Raw genomic sequence first — 18845 nt, 5'->3', positions numbered from 1 at the left:
TTCTTCCGGTAGTTGCATGATCCCAACAACCTCTCTTACCCCTAGATTCCCTGTAAACCTTGGACAACCATCTGCCAACTCCAATGGACGTGTACGACAGGCTTGTAACTGAAACTGCTTCCCTAGTGCTAAGTCGGTGCTTTATAACTGATATTTGTTACTATTGCAAGTTTCTAAAGAAGCTACTGTACGTTTATCTTTAGTCCCAATGCAAAGGAAAAAGGATCGCCTTTTTAATAATATCTTGTACTACAACTCTCTGATGGACTTACCCAGTCTGATAACTTTTTTTGGGGTTTTCTTTTTTGGCTTGAACTTTGTTTTGTCCCCATCTTGGGAGAAGTGTATGTTCACTTGGAGCTTTAAACCTTCCCTAAATCTGCTACCGTATAACCAAAACCATGGTTTCACTTCTGTCTCTGAGCTTTCTCATTGTTTTTGTACCCCAGCTGACCCTAGGTTTGTACCTAATCTTGGCCATGTTTTGGCAAGTGTGGAACACCTACTAGTTCCCCCCAAGATTAAGAAATTACTCATGTTAGGGTTGAATCACATACCTTCTTGCTCCGCTAATCTGCATGAGGCTTTTGAAGAGATTTATTCAGTTATGTTAAGAATTTTATCCAACAAAATTGTCTTCTTGCCCCCTTGGCTGGACATCAATATTGTTAAGCTATCTTTTTATGATTATTGTCTTGGTTGGCTACCTCAAAAATTTGGTTATGATCCTGATGTGGATATGAATGGCATCTTTAATGCTCTCAAAAATCAACACCTTATTAAATCTATTGACAAGGCCCCGAACAACCCATTTTTTATTTGTAAAGCACTAGTACAAAAGGAAATTCAACAAAGACTCACAAGTAGTGACTTCTCTCATTGCTCAGAAGACCCTTCAGAGATTATAAGGGATATAGTGAAGAGGATGAATACACATTCCTTAGCACCTCTGCCCTTCCTAATGGCATCTTTCAAATTACACAAAAATAGTTTCAGGTGGCTAACTTGTGTTGGTTCTAGTATTTACTCACAAGCCTCTTTACTTATGGCATGCTTATTGAAATCTTGCCTTCCAAATCTAAAACAAAGAGCAAAGATTCTTAATCAAAAAGATCTTCTCTGCCACAATTTAAAAATACAATCTTGGTGGATTATTGAATCCGTCTATGATTGTGTAATTAACCTACCAAAAGGTGCTAGCTCTTTCTACTCCAGCAGACATTAAGAAATGTTTTGAGAACATCCTCCATAATGGAGATATGGGACTAATCCCTCTTATCAATAATCCCATTACTTGTGCTTGCCAATTTTCTAACACCCCCTTCATTTCTTTTTAGAACTTCCTAACTTTTTGTCAGGAAGGGGCTTGGTTAAAAACCAAATATGAGAATGGACTCTCCTTCTCTTTGATGATGTAATTAATATCAATACATGGTTGATTAACCATTTGTACATTCAATGCTATTAAAAGTTCTACCAGTAGACTAATGAAATTCCCATGGGGCTTGCATGTTCACTCATTTGGTGTTATATTCATTCACATGCATTGGAGTACAATTACTATGAAAAAATGATGTTGTCTCCTACCTATAGGGTAAAGTGAATTGATATAGCCAGCCCTTTTAGGTATTTTGATGATATCCTTTGGATAGATTGTCAAAATCCAGAATGGTTCATAGCTAAGGAAGGTATCTACCCACTAGAGCTCACCATTGAAGTAAGAGATCTTAGAAACCACATTCCTAAATCTTTCCCTCTCCATAATTGATGGAAGAATCCACAAATCTCTAGCTTAAAATCATGCAGTCCTTCAAATTACTCCTATAAAATATATCCACAGAGCTAGCAATATGCCTAGCAATTAAGCACACAAAGTCATTCTATCACAACTAAAACCTATTTCTGCAACTCGGATACCCTAAAAGCTTTTATAGACATATAGCAGCTAGTAGCTGCTTTTTGTAGAAATGGAGTTGAAAAGAAAAATTATGGAGATTGATCAGGTAGACCCTACAACGATATTGTTCCTCCAATTTTACTTGTAATCCTAAAGAACTCTTACACTTGTTGTCTCTTGATGATGGGCACTAGTGCCCCCTCTCTATCCCTATTCTAGGATTGGAAGGAGGGATACACATATAATGCACATAAATACTTGTTTTTTTACCACATGGGCTGATGCACCAATTTTTTGAGGAACTCTCTTGGTCCATATAATGCTCCTCTTAAAAAAATTCCCCATTAACAAAAATTAGAAAAGCCTAAAATGCTTATAGAGTTATCATCTCATGCATGTCTGAAAACGTGTGGAGGGACCATCATTTATTGGCGCGATGAGCAATTTTTCCCACCACGTGGCAGATACGCCTTGCGCTTATATGGTTTCTTGCAGGTGGTAGCCCCCACAAAAAGATATTTTTTTTGGCTTTGTTGAGGTGTGGCTCCACTCCACCAGTACCCTTTGCATACATAGCCATGGATTTAAAAGAGGTGTCCTTTACGGACTTGGTGCAAGCAAAGACATACTATATACAAGTGCTCGTGTATGAAAACAACACCCTTGGCTTCACATAGCAGTTATTGGGCCCCTTTTCCTACATTCAACACAATCCAATAGCTATGGAGAGCAATACCCAAGTGCCAGCTTCCTACTATAAGGAATTTTCTTTGCATTGTATTTTTGGTTGACGTCTATAACATGTGGGCTTCTGTTCTGACACCTGTCTTACATTGACTAACAAAATTTTCTTATGTTGGCTATGATGGTGAGAGGTATAGAGGAACCCCTTACCCTAAATGCTTCTGCAAGAATAATCTCTCTATGGTTTGATAATGGCATGCCTATGTATCATGATCAATTTCTAGCCCTTTCTTCTCATTAACCAAGAAATGATATTCTTTTCTCCATTTATTACCCTTTTGAAGAGCCGTGGTCTTTTGTATAACACACACACACACACACACACACACACACACACACACACACACACACACACACACACACACACACACACACACACACACACACACACACACACACACACACACACACACACACACACACACACTAGTCAATGACAAGTAACTAGTACAACCATATTTAGCTATGAACTTTGAACATGGGCATCCATGCACACATACAAAATAACTTTTATTATGGAACTTATAAACAAATAGGAATGATACGGCTATATTTAGCTATGAACTTTAAACATGTACATACATGCACACAATATAGTCAGACAAAATAACTTTTATTATGGAACTTATTTGAGTAAATCTCTTAGGGAGATCTACTCAAATCAAAACTCAGATGTTTCACTAGGTAACATGAAAAACCCGACCTTAAAAAACAAAAAACACACACTGGATTTTATAAAAAAGGAAAGTTTTCCTTAGAGGATATAAGGCCTCTCTATAAACTAGAAGTCTAGAGTTCAACTCTCTTCATCGGATAAATTAGCAAGGTCTCTATGGTTAGCAACCTCGAATCATTCTAACAAACATACAAAGATCCTTTCCTTGAATTTACCAAAAGGAAATTTTTGAAAAATTAGGAGATAAAAGCACTATTTTGGGGTAGAATTCCTCCCTTTCCCCTTACCGTCACCAGCCCGTTTTGGAAATAGAAAACGGTACGATATTAAGCTGAGAGTCATTTTTTTTGAACACGAAGAGTGGGAACCAATACTTGTCTAACAAAAGGAATTTCATGCTATTGCTTGTAACTTGCGCTACTAAAGTTTGAGTATAGAACTAAATATTAAAATACCTTATGCATCGTATACAGCTTGGCGCAAGCTAGTATAATTTTGTACATAAGCGGCCAGTAGAGAGAAACGGCTTGCAGGGGATTTTTGTATCAATTTGTTGCAAAGTAGACAATGGGATAGAAACAAACTTTTTCCTTCTCCTTCTCTCTCTCTCTCTCTCTCTCTCTCTCTCTCTCATGTAGAGACACACACGGACAGCGGAGCCCCAATTCGGCTACTTATTGATCTTTTGATGGCACTTACTGCACTGGCTTTGCCAAGTGCATTCCCTATACACACTATGCACTGGCTTTGCCAAGTGCATTCCCTATACACACTATGGCTCATGTTTGCTTCTAGTAGAACCTTACTACACATAGGTCAACTTGCATACTTGCTTGCACGAGCAGTATCAGTACTCTTAAACCAATTACACATGCAATAAGCCTTTGTAGCTTTTGATACTTAGAGCAGTGTTTGGTTTTTTTTTCCCAAAGCTAGCCTTTTTCCAACTCAACTCACTGATCAAACAGTTTTCTCACTCGATAGTATATACATCGTGTTTTTCATACATAGAAAAATTGTTGGTGGACACATAGTTTTGGAGCAAGCAAAATACATTTTATGTCGGCGCTCATGGCGAAAAAAATAATGGATGTCGAGGCCGTGATTTCTTCCTCCTCTAATCAGGTGGGCGGATGTATATTTAATCAACTTAAGTATATTTGAATTACACTATTTTAGGAAGTATTTAGTGTTTTTTGACATGAAATACAAAGTGGTTTTTAATGGTTTTTGCTTACTTATGGTCATAACAGATAGTTTGACATAGGAAAAACTTTATGCTAACATTATATTTTTGTTAATAATACTCTACATAAAGAGTAAAAAAGCATCCTTTCTTCCAGAAATAACGTTGCATAAATAGAACTAACCCCTGAGAATGTGATTTCTCCTTACATTAATGTAACTCTTCAAGAGTAGTTGTTAAATTCTAAATTATGTGTGATTATAGCTGGATTTTTATAACTCTGCTAGACCCTCTGATGCACTTGAGTTTTTCTATTGATAAAGGGATATGAACATTTCTTACCCTACACTTTGCTAAACTATGAGAAGAAAAACATTTACTTTATTATAATTTTTTCCAGTGCTCTAAGAATCCTCTCTATCAAGGTTTAATCGGTCTAGAGAAAACTATCCTTGTTGTCATAAGAAAACAGAGCTCTAAATAGAAATTTGAACAGTTCTGAATGCATGGATAAAGGGGACATGGATGACAACTGTCGGCAAGTCTGTTCTATATGTGCATTCCATGACTAAAAAAAAATATTGATGATTTTTTTGTTTGCAGGATGGCTGCAGGTAAGGATTTCGAGTTCTTTTATCTTTGAATTCAAGTGATGTTAGAACAATTTTTGGTAGGGATACTTCTTCTACCGCTTCTACTACATTTTTATTTCTTAGATGTAATGAACATCAAAATCTCATTTCACATGTACATAGTTTTTTTGATAAAAAATATGTATGTAATCACTTTTATTAATCTTTGTCATATCTCTTTTTGAATATACTATTCAAATTTTGAATAAAGTATATAGATTAATACTCCAACACACACATAGTGACAAGGGCATAAACTGCTTTGTCATTCATATGACCAGGAGTATGGCAAAGACACATTAAAAATAGATTTTTAAGTTTGACCTGATTATCTAAGTGGGGTACATACACACAATCATTATATCCTCGAATTGTCTGGCGTAAAGGTTGTATGCATTACCTTTTTAATTTTTCATTCACTTTTTGTCAAGTATCTCAACTCTACAAATACACTGCCTGAATGTGGATTCTTAATTCCCCAAGAAATATAGAAGCTATCAATAAACAATTGAGAATGTCCCGTGCCAATTTGTACAAACATTCCCTTAGGCATCCTTTGATGTACCATGCAAATAGATACAGACCTTTTCTTGCTAGAGCTGCCAAAAAAAATAAAATTTGGTTGTAAACATTATCTGGTTCCTTTTCTCTCTTTTTCTCTAATTTATAATGATTTATATATGTTTCAGACTACTCCTTTGCCCTTGGGTTAGAATTTCCTATCAAGCTTGCTTCTTCTAAAGCAAGTGTATGTTCTACTTTACATTGAGGATGCAACTGCATCTAAACTTATTATTGGATCAACAATTTTAGAGAATCATCCTCATGGTTCTTTATTGCAACTTCTTTCATTTAACGATTGGATCAAAATCTTAGTAGCTCTCGTTAAAAACAAGAAGGAAGGACTTAAATTCTTAGAAGAAGAATTAAACAACTTCCTCTGCTTCAAAAAATACTCACACAGTCACTTGCTACCTTTTCCTCCTCCAGTGCAGAGTTAACCAATTAGTTATGCGGACTCAATCAGGCCTTCATTACTACACCGGATGCTCCTACTGTCAATGTGACAACTAGTATCTTCAGTCGCAATCCGGTGGTATTGGAAGTTGTTAAGAATTTTCAACATGACTTATGCTCACTTAGTGAGTCTACTCTTTTAGAAATGGTTCCTAAAGTGTCAAAATTATTCCCTTTTCTTCCTTCAAAACAAGTAGAGGTTGAAGGTGCAAGTGTGGACAATCAACTATGGACCCTTCCCAACAAAGGCTTTCTAGAGCCTATCTCACTTACATCATGGATCTTCTTAGCCAAGTTTCGTGCTGCTTGCATGGATGAATGTAGTGTTTATATTCTTGAAGGTACTCAATTCTTGAATAAAGGAGAGTTAATCAATGCTCCCTTTATCATGAACTTTTTGGATCCTACAAAATGCTCTTCTAATACTGGTATTTATGGGTGCACAAAAAAGGGTATTATGGCTTTGCCCCAGCCAAATGTAGACTACTATTTAGACTCTATTTGGAACATTTACATGCCCTATATCAAATGTGCCTGCAAGTTCCTCGACAACAAAGCAGCATGTAAATCAAGCATCATTTGGTTTGATCATGCAGTCTGGTACATTCTTAATCACCTAAAATTATTCCCACCAGACAAAGCTGTAGAATTTCACTTATCTTTAATAGGTTCATGGCTGGGTAAACAAGCTTGCAACTTGGTTTTAGCTCAAATTGCTTTCATTCACTTCCAAAACATGATGCTTGAAGTTCTCAAAGAGCTTAAAGAAGATGAACCTGGAACTTTTCTAACATCCTATGGAAACTACAAGGGGGTTGAAGACTCTTCTCAGTCTGCTTAAACCTAATACAAAAGAAGAATCTACCCCATTCCTAAAAAGACCTATCTCTTTAACTAACACTCCTAATTTGCTTACTTCTTTTTTGATTCCTTCTATTACTTCTAGTTCTAACTTTGTCACATGTAAAGCTAGAAGTTATACCAGTAGAGGTAGAGCCAAAAATATTCATATAAAACATCTTCTTGGCATGTGATTGTAATATTTCATGGTTACTACAAATATAGCGGGCAAGAAGATCTTGAATAAACAGAAGGAGGCTCAAAACTAGATTTTTGTGCACTGTCTTTTTGGGAACAAAGTTCTAGAATTATATCCATCTAAGTCCATTTTTTTGGAAATATTTCATGAACACTTTGGTAATACTTCTCTACTTAATTTAGTTTTGTTTGGATGGAAATACACATATCCACCAAAAAATTGGTTCTACAATACTGACTTTTTAAGATTTCACAACACCCCTATCTGTAATTGTGCTGATTATACAGAGTTTGTAGTGCAATTTGAAAATCCCCCCCCCCCCCCCCCCCCCCCCCCCCCCCCCCACACACACACACACACATAGATATGTATATGTATATATACATACATATACATATGTATGTATATATATACATATATATTTATATATGCTCTCTCTCTCTCTCTCTCTCTCTCTCTCTCTCTCTCTCTCTCTCGCACGTGCGCGCGCACACACACACACACACTCATGCTTAAGTGTGTGTGTGTGTGTGTGTGTGTGTGTGAGAGAGAGAGAGAGAGAGAGAGAGAGAGAGAGAGAGAGAGCTCTCCATGAGGGAGCTTTTGAGTCATGATCTTTTGGGTTGATCATAGCATATCTTTGTGGAGAATCAATAGCAATAGTTTGTGATGCAACAGAGCCCAAAAACAAATTCACCTTCTTAGAATAATCCATGAGAAGAGACTTGATGATAAACTAGTGAACTTTTTTGTTCAATTAATGCTATTTTATATATGAATAGGTTGCCTATTACTAGACAACATGAGGCTTTATATCAACCACCTAAATATGGTTTCAACACACCTTATATGCTATGTGTCCTCTTTCATATTGACAAATGAAAGTTTTGGACCAAGATTATTCAATTGAAGACGTGAGTATAAGAGCATGGAGAAATCCATGCCGGAGATCCGGAGAGAGAGAGAGAGAGAGAGAGAGAGAGAGAGAGAGAGAGAGAGAGAGATTCTCTAGAATAAATCCTTATTCCATGTATCTTTGGCTTAGTTAATTTGGGGGAAAGTATCTTGACCAAAGTGTATTCCACCATAGAGAGATAAAAAATCAATACAATAGAGAGAGATAGAGAATCTGTAGGCTAGAATTGGGTTTCAAAGTGTTAACTTAGAGCCAAATTTTGAGTGTACAAGGCAGGAGTTCCATTAAGGGAATAATCCCTTTGTAGCCTACTTCTAGTTTGAAGTACTAAAGCCATTGAGTGGCTTCTTTCCCGTGGACGTAGCCCACATTGGGTGAACCACGTATATCGTGTGCTCTCTCTCTCTCTCTCTCTCTCTCTCTCTCTCTCTCTCTTTCTCTCTCTCTCTCTCTCTCTCTCTCTCCTCTATATTCTCTCGTGTGTAAAAATTATCTCTCTCCATTAAGTAAACTACTCTAATATCTACTTAGCTAAGTCTTATTTCCTCACAAATTGTGTATATCGTGTGCGTTCAAAAACTATTTTAGAAACTCCTTATCTGTGAATTTTTGACAAATAAAATATACCCTTTTTCTATTAAAAGTGTAAATTTTTTTTCCTAGTTTTATTTTGCGGTACCCTTCTGTATGTGAAAATGTGCGAAAAAATGAAAATAAATAATCCCTTCTGCTGCACTCACATGATAATCACAAAACTATTAAGTGACCCCCCCTCCCCAGAAGGAAAAAGACAATACCAAGGACACCTCAACAAGATGGAGTTTTGAAAAATATGAACAAGACAATCATGAAGAGTGCAAAAATCATGAGGCTACATACTGTTATGCCATAAGAATTTTCAAACTTAGGTTTGGAAGGCATTAAAGATAAATCATGTAGAAACAATAATCATGCTGGTCGCTAATAAAGTTATCTAGTTCCATGACTAGTAATGATAAGTGGGTAATGGGTGATTCAACCAAGAATCAAAGGTTTTATTTAGGGGCAACCCTTTGCATCTAGAGGTGCCCTAGATTCTTGCAACTAAACAATGACAACCCCTCATCATGTTGGGGTGCTAGGCACCCCAGAAGCATTACAAGTTGCGAGATAGACAAATTATTCAAATCTTATCAATATACAATCCAAACAAGATCGTGTCTGGGTATGGTATCTAGTCAATAATATACTAATTGAAAATTGTGTCTCCTTTCGTAGGGGAAGAAGTCAAAGGCCTTAATTTTCTAGGTAGGCCCAAGTTGCCTAACACCCTAGGTTGCCAAGGCAACGCTCTAACAGATTTCCTAGACCTAGCTTTCCCTAATATTTCAATCGAACTAGCTTTGGTGTGAGTTAATGACTAGGAGCAACATGGTCCCAAATATATAAAAAAGGGTCTATATACCTTTCCCAAATTTGGGGAGGGGGGGTTTGAAGTTCTTAAAGTGGTATAACCATGGCTGCAGAGTTGTCTGTAGAGAAAAGCTTAAGTGCATGCACCAAATTAGCACTTCAAATTTGAACAACATGTGTGACCTGCAGTTAAATAGCTACATGCAATATTTTCACTTGATTTGAATGCTATTTGAGGTCCACCAACTAGCGTGCACCATGCAACTGCATAAATTGGTCACAAACTTCATCATGAAATTGATCATTAATATTTAATGCACCTCCAAGGTAGGCGATCTCCATCATTGCACGTATGGAAGAAAATCTTTACAAAGCGTGAAATAAATCTAGCATCAGCGTACCAATTTGGCTTTGGTTCATGGAAATGAAATTTATTGATACTTTTGACAATGACATCTTTCGACTTTAGCCTGTGATTATTCATAGGTTTTTGCAAACATGCACCATCAAGTTTCCTTTTTTTTTTTTTAATAGCAAAACTCACAATTGTGAGTAGCCTGAGATTATTCATAGGTTTTTGCAAACATGCACCATCAAGTTTCCTTTTTGGCCTGCCCAAAGGGCAAAGGCTATAGAGATCACTTCTCTTTTTGCTGACTAAAATGTTTTTTATTTGTTTTATGTTCATTTTTTGGTTTTTTATCAAGCACCGCTTTGTGGCATGATTAAAGTGCTTGGGAAGTGGGTATCCTAGGTGGTTGGTAGAGGTAGGGATATGGATTGCCGATGTGTAGCATTTTTATTGGCTTATGATGATTTTTGGAGGGAATGATAAGACACGCTCTTTAGGTTTTTGAGGGGAGCTCATCATTTGGACGTTTCTTTCTCGTCTGCATCGACAGCCACTGAGGGATGGCGAGCTCGACAGGGTTGCTCCCTTCAAGGCAGTGAGCCTCGGAGTGCTCTGCTGGGCAAAGCTGCATTTCAACTTTGTGCTGCGGCCATACGCCCTCGCTCCCACAGAGCTCGAAGGTCTTCCTGCTTTGTCCCATTCTCTCCCTCTCTCTCTCTCTTGCTCTCTCTCTCTCTCTCTCTCTCTCTCTCTCTCTCTCTCTCTCACTGTGCACCTATTATTTGGTATCTTCATGTATCAGGCTTTAAGGTCAGCCTTTTGCTCTTGGCAGGTCAGCATTAGTTGAACCCGCTGGACAAACTGACAGCGTCTCGTATGCGTGAAGCCCTGCTTCGATCTTCACTGCTCGCCCATCGGGCCTTGTTTCCCGCGGCTTCCACAGGGTCCATGACAGCGCACTGTTACTCGCGGCCGTTGCAGCATTGTTACTCTAATGATGCGCAGTTTTTGCATAGGTTTGTATTTATTTATAGACACATTTGTATTATAATTATCTTGCCATGCTTTGCTTATGCATTTGTTTTTGTGTATGCAAAATTGCATCGGATTGTAGGGCAGTTGTTGAGAGGGACTGAGACACTCTGCAAGATTTAGCACTTGGAGAATATAATTTAATCTTGGCTTCAGAGTCTGTTGAGGATTCGAAAATTTTGAGGTTTTGGATATGGACTGGGGCCTGATAGCTTTGGCTTTGCCTTTGTCCTTTTCGTATTTATTTGGTGTCGATTGTAGTAAACGGGTTTAATAGTCTGATCCTGACGCGCAAGGGGAAGCTTTGATTGGTCTTCTTAGTGGAGAAACTGTTAAAGAGAGTACATTGGGTTTTTTATATCCTTGTTATGTATGATACCAACTGTCTTGTGACTTTGCAGATCCGCTGAGGAAAGCCTTTCTCGAGTAGATACACATATCTGTCGATCTCTGTCGATCTTGAGCTCTCAGCTTATCTATTTGTACAGCTGTGACACCATGCTTAATTCTGGTTCGTGGTTGTTAAAGAAGCTCATGGCTGGTCTCTGTATGCAGTTGTAATCGTTTACTGATGAGGCTAATATACAGGAGTTTTTTCTCTTTAAGCTGAGTGAATTAAAGATTTAAGTACTTCAAAAATGTTTGCTACTTTGATCTCCTCAGTTTCGCAAGGCACATCTTGGAACAATATGAATTTGCCTTTAAGACTTCCGCAATAGCATCTTTAATTATTTTCATGGTGATGTGAGATTAGTAGCCGTGTTTTGATCCCTTGCTGTTTTCTTTATGGTTAGCTTTGTATGTAGCACGAGTCAAGTTCCTGCGTTGTAAAGTAAAGTATTTTTATTATGCCTCTTCAAGCAAAGGAATAGAGCCTTTTATTTGGCTTACTGTCAGTTTAACGGGGATTTTGGATAAGCTGTGAAGATTACCATATACCCAACTATACATCCTTCATGTTGGGTATTCTGTTCTGAGCTTATGGGATAGGGAAAGACAAATGTCAAGGTCGAATTTAATTGCTCTTGTGGATAATTTTGTTTAGTAATTTCTTATGAAGTCTATTTTGTTGCTAATTTGTTTTGAAACTCAGTATAGAATCTTTGAGTAAAATAGTCTCTTTGGTATTATAGCTTCCCATTAAATATTGATCAAAACCAAGAAAACACAATCTTAATTTTAATATTATAAAATAGACAGGTTTATATTATTTTTGAGAAACGTGTTCTATTTATTAAAAGATTAGGGTTTTGAATAAAACTCGGTTCTTGTAATGCATTCGAGCTTTTAATAATATAAATAATATTTCTAAATTTATTTTATTGAACTATTGACAATTTTAAAATCTTTTAAACTAAACACGTATGCCATGATAAATACACCGTACTGGTTTATATTTGTTGACTATAATGTCTTTTTATTCAGATTTATTGTGAGATATTAACTTACTCTATTAAAAAGAATAAAATAATTACAACTTACTCTCAATGCCACCAAGTCGGGTAATAAAGTTGCTTCAAAAAACATGCTCTTATTTGAAAATGTGAAATGATATCTTCTCATTTATGAAAAGATATTGCATCATTTTATTGCAATGTCTCTTGTCTTGGCTTCTATGCTGAATGTGAGGCAGTGGCTCTCATTATAGAAACATATGCACTACTCCTCTCCTTTGCCTTTCATGCAGCTCCTATTTCATGTAGCTCCTGTATATATATAACTATCCCTTGCACAATATACATATGCTTTCTTGAGGCCTAAGCTCTTCCTACTCATAGTTGCTTGCAATTCTAGTTTATATACCTCATAAATGGATACTCCCATGAAGGGTGAGTACGTTAACAAGATTTTATTTGAGCTGTGATTACCTTGAGCATATGATATTGAGCATGTCTGTAGATCTTAGTTTTGATGAGGCATTGTCTAAGCCTGAGCGTGTAGAAGCACCTTCGTTGGAAGTAGAGCTTCTTGAGAGTACCAAGTGTAGCACTGCTGCTGAATTCTTACCTTTGTCTCGAAACTCCAATCAAATCTCTGAATCTTCCCCGCACAACAAAAAACTTAGCCCAAGAGGAAAGTTGAATAAAGTCTCTTCTTCAGCTATAAAAAAGGCCTTGTTCGTAGTAAGAGGTAATGTTTACTGTTTTCTCTGTGGATCGTTAGAGTATTTTGCTCACACCAATGGTTTTTCTTAGGTAAGGTGACTAGGTGCTTGGCAGATACCTCATTCTCGTCCCCTTTGATAAAAAATATACGCGAAGAGAAAGATGAGCTTAATGTTGAATCTTTCTCTTCACAGCTAGCCATAACCCCTGCCCTAAGAAACTTAGCTATCTTCGAGCTGTCAGAGACTGCAAATTTTAGATTTGCATTTGAAGGCAAAGTGCTCTGTAAGTATGGTACTTATAAAATACCCAAATCTAACTTTGGTAGATACCTGCGTGCAGACCTCCTTGACAGAGAATCTCGCCATATTGTTACTTTTGTTGTGACTGAGATATACCTCTCAGACTTTATTGAGGCCTTTGCTGTCCATGATTATGTGCGCATTGAGGGGGCATTTGTAAAAAGAGCTGTTGCAAAAGACGACGGTACCTGCCTGTGGGCTTTGTACGCTGATGCAACTACTTTGGTTGTTAAGGCAAAGCCTTTCGAGTGTTGCCTCTACCTTTATCCAGAACAAAAGATCAAAGAGCTGTTGGCCCAAAGTTCTAATGCTAACAAGTCAGTGGCAACTGTTGCGTTCATTGTCATCAAAATAGAGAATGCAACTAGAAGTGACGGTACTCCTAGTTTTCGATTGACTATTGCTGATGGGCCGTCAACAAGCGATCAAGCTAGTGTAAGTGTCTCCCATTCTTAAAATTTATAGTGCGTACCCTTTTTCTAAGATTTTTTTAATGGCAGCTTTTGTTTGTCCCAACCCGGCGCCTTGATAATCAACTTATGGTAAATGAGGTCAAAGAAAAGGGATTCTACACTTGTGTTGCTCGTAACATCAACGTTTTCAAGCACTTGTCGAACACTCTAAGTGTTGTTGATGCTACAATCTTATGTCCATTGCCTCCTTCATTGGCTGATGTCTTCCAAGAATACTTGCATAAACAAGTCTCGAATTTAGGCTTTGGGAAGAAGATAAATTTTTTATTGCATATCAATTAAAAATCTTTATAATCCTCATTGATAACTGTGAAATTGGTAGGTGTTTGGAACTTTGGAGATTGAGTGTGAACAGCTTGGATGTGGAGTTCTCTTGTGGCATGTGCAAAGGTCTGAATGTAAGCCACCAAGCTAGAAACCCATTTTGCTACTCATGTGGAAGACAGTCTACAATCAATAAGCAACTAGTGTTACCTGCCAAATTATATCCTCAAGATGGAGAGGCTATTGGTGTTATTTTACAAGGTGCTGTAGTCGATTCAGTACTAGGATTCTCTCGTCCATTTCTGCATCTCTTTGAGCAAAGCTTGGTGGATTTAAAATCTTCACTCTTGAACTTTAAGAAGGCTGGTTGGTTCACTATTGACAAGTCGGGTCAGGTTACTGCTTTCAAAGGTGCTTAGTTTTGTTTCTCTTTGTTTAGCTATACTTTTTGTAAAATGGCAAGTGATTTCATTTTGTGGGCAGAAAGTAAAAGGTTGTACCTTGATCCCATATTTATATGTAACTTTCCGAGAAACAAAGATGTTTTGTTAAGCTTACTTCAATTTTTTAACTTGAGCCTCTCGTTGCAATCTCTTGAGTCCAAAGTTGTTGATGTTATTGTAGAGCAACTAGCATTAAGAAATGAAGACATTTTGAAAATTTGGGTGCAGCCTTGGACCATAAGTCTTCTATCGCCCTCCCTTGATCAAAGAGAATTTATAATGTCTCTTTTGTCTAGTCGCCAATCCTCAATGATGTTAAGTGTACACTTGGTTGGTATAATGTGCAGGATATTTTCTGCTGCGTGTAAACTGTACTTTTATCAAGGTGAAGCTATGCGCGAAGCTCGCTCCTTTGCTGCACATGATCATCCATCTTCATCCACTTTGCCATCATTGGTCGTGCTGAGTTTGTATGGTGAATTTTTATGGTTTCCTTCTGGTTTTGACCGTCTTAAACGTAAACGATGTGTATGGACTAAAGAGGCTAGTCTGTCTCTAGCTACTCTTGTCGACAACCATAATGTTGCTGCTCAACAAATTGCATTTATTTTCTTGAGTCTATATCCCAACACCTTTACGCTTAAGCAAGTCACAACCAAAATTTACAATATGTCCAAGTCATCTCGAAAACATCTAAGGATCTCTACAATTTCATCTAGTAGAACTTCACAATATGCGAAGATCATCGAGGATACCCCTTCTTTTGATTGTGCTTCATGTGGTTCGCTTATGTTTCGTCAAAGTTTTCATGGCATGTCCAAGGTGGAGTTATTGCTTCTTAAAAAAATAAAATCAATTGCGGTGGTTGACGATAAGGTGCTTCGAGTGTGTCACCCGTGCAAGGTCGCATTGAAGAAACAAGAGGAGTCACTATTTTGCATGAGAAGAGAGATGACTTTTAGTGTCAAAATATCTAGTGTGGAAAGGTTGAATTCAATAGAGAGTCATCTTGTATCATTGCGCATACCATTCACACAAATTCGAGAACTAAACTTCGAAGGTCAATTTGGTTTGCGCGGAAGCATTGTGAATGTAATGGCAGATTTGTCACGAGTACAAAGAGTGTTTCCACGCTTCTCTAGTGATCAAGCTTCAATTCTAGTTGAGATAAAGGAAAGCTTGATTATGATCATGCCTACTTGAGTGGCATTGTGCGGCCAAACTGTGTACTTTAAGCTTTGGTTGACCTATTGAGTACTCCCTTGTACATTGAGCATGGTGTTTCTATGGATATGTCTTGGTCATCTAGTTTCACAATCCATGCAGATGTGTGTCGCAGTCCACACCAAAAAGATGTTGAAGACGAGAATGATTCTACGGACACTTTGGTGCATGGTATCTACTCCGCTCAACAAGTTGTGGACCATAATTCACAAGTTGCAAGTATAGAGCCTTGTGAGGGATTCAGCCCTCTGAGCATTTTTGATGATGAATCTTGTGAGGAGTTTTCATTCCCAACATTTTTTTTTGGTCAAAGAAGAAAGTATCATGTGTTGGCGAAGAAAAAATACCAAAAAGTAGCACAAATATGGATAGACAATTTGCAAGCAACATTGAAAATTTTTTCTTCAAAACAATGAAAATTATTATTGCGAAAGTGCTTGGATCTATATGGGTGTGCTTACGCAAGGGAAAAATTTGTGGCAAGCAATTACAAGCAAAATATGTTCAAGCTAGCACTAACATAGAGCAGCTACTTTCATCCGAGCTAGGGTACCACGACTTCCAATCACTGCGCACTTCAATCGATTACAAGGTGAAGCTTAAGCAAAACGTGTTTGCAATGATTCGTCAATTGGGCCAGCCGACTTTCTTTGGAACATTTTCATGTGCTGAGCAAAGATGGGACCCTTTGAAAAAATGTTTGTGTGCATTGAATCCTCATATTAAAGAAACAGATTACCCACCAACCAAGGCCTCATTCATCCGTACACTTGTACGTTCTGATCCTGTAACAACAGCGCGATACTATGTCCATAGATTTCAAGCAATGAGAAAAGAGTTGAAACACAACAATGCCATCCTTGGTGAGTTGACGGATCATTTTTTTGTGACCGAGTTTCAAAATAGAGGAAGTCAGCATGATCATGGATTGCTTTGGGTAGAACATGCACCTCTCTTTGGTGTAGCGCCGGATAATGATACAATACATTTTATTGACACACATATTGCTACTGACAAGAATTTGTTGGAAGAGTCTCTTAGAAGCGTGCAAGCCCACTACCATCGTAAAACATGCAGAAAACGTAAAAGCTTTTGCCGGTTTGGTTTCCCACGTCCACCCTCCCGACAAACTATGATTCTATATCCAGTCGCAGTGGCACAAACGGAGAAAAATGCATTGTTAGCCTGCAAAAAGTGCATTGACGATCAATTGCTTGCTCTTGGACATGATTCAAAAGTGTCATATGATGAATGGTTGAACTCTTTGGGAATGACTGAAGAAGTGTACATTAAGTCCCTTTCAGTGAGCATCACAGAGCCAACACTACTCTTGAAAAGACATTCAAAAGACATTTACACAAACAATTTCAACAAAGAGTTGTGTAGTCTATGGGATGCAAACATTGACATTCAATTTATATTCAATGGACATGGCGTTGCTGCATATTGCACATCATACATGACTAAAAATGATTCGACCACAAGCAAAACAATCAAGCACATATTGCAAGATTGCAAGAAGACAAGTGTGTCAACTTTGGATCGGTTGAAAAAAATTGGCGGTGCTTTGATCAATACACAAGAGATGACATCACAACAAGCCACATACATTTCTCTTTCATTGCCTTTACATAGTGCGAGTAGAAAATTCGTGTTCATCAACGCAGATTTTGAAAGCCAACGCACATTGTTGTTGAAAAGAAGAGATGCATTGAATTCTTTGAATCCTTATGATTCTAACATTTTCTTTGACGATATTGTCATCAAGTACACCCATCGTCCAGACAACCTTGCACACATATGTTTGGTTGATTATGCAAGCAACTACCTGTTCATGCGTGGCTCTACCTGCAAGTCTAAGAACCCTCGAGTCATACGATATGCTAACTTCATTCTGGAGAAGGATGCAGAGAGGCATTTCCATGAGCTTTTGCTTATTGTTCCTTCCATCTACAGGCGATGAGAAAACCTTTGAGACAAGTGTTGATTGTTGGAAAGACAAATTTACCACAAACTATGCAATTATAGATGACAATCGTAAAAAATATTGTAAGCTAGAACTTTCGTGCAACAACCTCAAACACACTTTCATTGCCCTCATCCTCAAGATCTAAGCCTGGCGAGTCATACAAATATGAGTTGGCACTTGATATTCAACCAAGCAAGCCCACTACAAGATCTTTACTAACATTTCAAAAATTGGCATTGTGCAACGAGGAGTATCACTCACTTGTGTCCAAGTTGAACATTGAGCAACGTTCCCTTTTTGACGACATTATGATTAGAAAGCACTTGCAACCAACTCAACCAATCCATCTCTTTTTGACTGGTGGTGCAGGCATGGGGAAAACTTTCACTTTGCAAACAATCGTGCAAGGCTTGATTCGTCACTACAATGCCTCCCTTGAATTAGATGTACATCTTTCCTCAACATTGCTAATGGCATACACAAGAAAAGCAGCTTTCAACCTTGGAGGGACAACGATTCACTCAGCATTGCGTTTGCCCCTTGTCTTCCAACCAAATGTTTCTCTTTCTTGAGAGCCTTGCCGAGCTCTCACAACTGTATAGAAACTTCAAGCTTGTTGTGTTTGATGAGGCATCTTTGATTGGGAATAGACTCTTGCGTATCATAGACACAAGGCTGCGATCAATTAAGCACAATCACATAGAGCCATTCGGTGGTCTAGATGTCATCTTCTGCGGTGACCTGTGTCATGCAAGCCCAGTTCGAGATCGTTGGATATTTAGCGAGCCACAGGATTCTCTGCAACTGCTCTCGCCTTCATTCTGGCTTACCCATATAAAATGCCACGAGCTCACAAAAACAATGCGTCAATCAGATAATGACTTCATTGCCATCCTCAATAGAATACGCAAAGCAAAACACACATCCGAGGATTTGTTGCTCTTGAATACCAACCATACCAACAAGGTCTTTAACAAATTGACAACACCCCATTTATACTTCACCAATAACTTGAAAGACTCACATAATCGACTTGTTTTTGAGGAATTGCCTACTCACGCATACATAATCCATGCGAGAGACAAGCACCATAAAACTTGCTCAAAAAACCTAGTTGTTCCAAACAACCCACAAAACACAGCAGGCTTGTCCTCAACCTTGGAGCTCAAAGCAGGAATGATT

The sequence above is a fragment of the Adiantum capillus-veneris genome, chromosome 18 (genome assembly GCF_014529385.1).
Source record: "Adiantum capillus-veneris isolate H3 chromosome 18, ASM1452938v2, whole genome shotgun sequence".
Lineage (NCBI taxonomy): Eukaryota > Viridiplantae > Streptophyta > Polypodiopsida > Polypodiales > Pteridaceae > Adiantum > Adiantum capillus-veneris.
Note: the sequence above shows the minus strand (reverse complement) of the source record.